Source organism: Coffea eugenioides, chromosome 2 (assembly GCF_003713205.1).
Source record: "Coffea eugenioides isolate CCC68of chromosome 2, Ceug_1.0, whole genome shotgun sequence".
NCBI lineage: Eukaryota > Viridiplantae > Streptophyta > Magnoliopsida > Gentianales > Rubiaceae > Coffea > Coffea eugenioides.
In genome coordinates, this window is record NC_040036.1 from 41,604,407 (window position 1) to 41,606,761 (window position 2,355).

The window sequence follows — 2,355 nt, forward strand, 5'->3', positions numbered from 1 at the left end:
AAAAAGAGCTTGGAGATGGAGCTAGCAGAGATAGCGGTGGCGGAAGTGGGAATTGGGAGTTTGAGAGTTGGGACAGTCGGCAGAGAAAGAAGTTCAAAACTTCGATTGGATGGAGGAAGTGAGGAATTCGGAATTAGATAACCTAATAGAGAAAGTGAGAAATAGAAGAAGTTGTAAATTTTAATTGATGTAAGTGTATTTTACTTGAGTCTATCGAGCAGCTCATCGAGCTATCGAGCCTAAGAAATAAAGGCTCGTGCTCGACTCCTTTGTTTTAAAGAACGGCTTGAGCTCGGCTCGAGCTTGTGTTGACCGAGCTCGAGCCAAGCTTTAACCCAAACTGCTCGTCAGTTGCTCGAGTCATCAGCAGGCCTAGTACACATAGCCCCTAGTTTCCAAAATTAAAAAAAAATTAACATTTTAAAAAATTTCAAAATTAATAAAATAAAAGATGTTTGATGCCTCATTTTTTTTCAAACGTAAACAACATATCATATATCACCCATAACAAATTTAGATAGTTTGCTTACAAGTTTGGAGCAACTGCTTCTAATCTTCTCTAGCTAATCTAGTTAACCAGAGAGGGAAGGATACCTTCCAGTAAATATCCTTTACTAGGTTCAAGGCAAATCTTGCCAAGCTATGACTAACAACATTTCCTTCCCTTCAAATGAAAGAAAAGCAATACTTGCTGAATTTTTGTTTTAACAGCTTGATATCTTCAACCAACATTCGGATAGGGTGTTAATTATTAGTAATTTTATTGTTAATTTCCCCTTTGTCCTTGCCAAATATTGTTTTAATTAGTAATATTTACTTATATTTGGTATCTGGACTTAATTTCAGGGAATGGAACAGAAAACTACAAAAAATGAGACTTTTTGGAGATAATTGAGATTTCAAACAACCAGGCCCACATGGTGCTACAAAGAGATTGCATTTCCTTTGCTGATTAGGAGATTGGAGTCCTACAAGTAAAATAGGAAACAAAACAAGAAGGAAAGCCTCGGTTGGTGCAGGAAGCTTTGGGAGGACTTTTGCTCTCAATTGTGTGGGGACCACGGAGAAAAGAAAGGCATTAGTCATTGGACTTAAAAGGAAACAAACGTACAGAGGATTGGTTTTGTTCCTTATCCGGCGGGACCACGGAGAGAAGTGAAGCAATTTGTTTTAGATTAGGAGACAATTCTTTTCCTTTGGCCGCGACTTTATCTTTGGGGAATTGGGAGTTTTTCTGTTGTTCTTACTTTATCGTTTTCTTCTTATCTCAATTTTGGTGACAAGGGCCGCAAGGACTTCGGCAATTTTGCATGGGATTTCCTCCATGAAGATGAACTAATTCATTTTTTCTAGTCGAAGGTCAACTTGAGAACTCGGTTTCGAACATCTGTGAGATCTAATTATTTTACTTATTTCTTTTATTTATTGGTATTTGTACGTTTTCTGATTTAATTGCTTATGATTGTTTTGTTATTTGAATGTCAAGGGCCCGATGTTCGAATTAACCTAATAATCTACTGTCATATTAATTGATTGAATCCGTAATTGTTTAATTGATTAATACCAGTGGCGCCTAGCGTGATTGGTTTCATGTTAGGGAAACGTATGATCTAACTCAAACAAACCCTCGTAGCGTGTTTGTTGGTTAGGGTTGGGTTTTTCTAGATCTTAATGCAATTGGGGAATTAAATCCTACGATCGTACCTAGGGTTATTTCTTGATTAGAGAAATAGTTAACGGTCGTACCTCAACTATCGAGAAATTAAGGAAAGGCAGGTTGTTCATCGCGTGTATGACAACTATAACCAATCTATTAATGAGTAATTGAATTATCTTTGCATCGATGATCAGTTGAATGGACCGTGTCTGAAAAGTTGCACCTTTGGCTAGAGTCATATTGGTTATTGATTAATTTCTATTTATTTCTATTAGTTGTTTTATTAGTTAGTTAATTAGTTATTTTATATTCTCCAAAAAACCCCCCATACTTTGGACTTTAAAAGAAATGAATTATCCCCAATCTCTGTGGATTCGACCCTGCTCACTGTATATACAAAATTTGTATTTTTCTTGAGTAGGTAATTATTATTGCACAGGCTCGACACCCTGTCAATTTTTGGCGCCGCTGCCGGGGACTGGTGCCAGATTAATTTGTTTCTTTTTGAGTTCATCTTTTTCTTATTTTTTTTATTTATTTTTCTCTTATTTTTTTATATAGTTTATGGCTTCTAACACTCCGTATTTTGGTGATAGACTGGATTTTGTTTCCAGGGAAGGCAATGAGGCTTATTTTTTTGCTAAGTTTGTGTATTCAGAGGCACTAAACTCTATTAGAGAAAAAATGGCTGCTGCAAC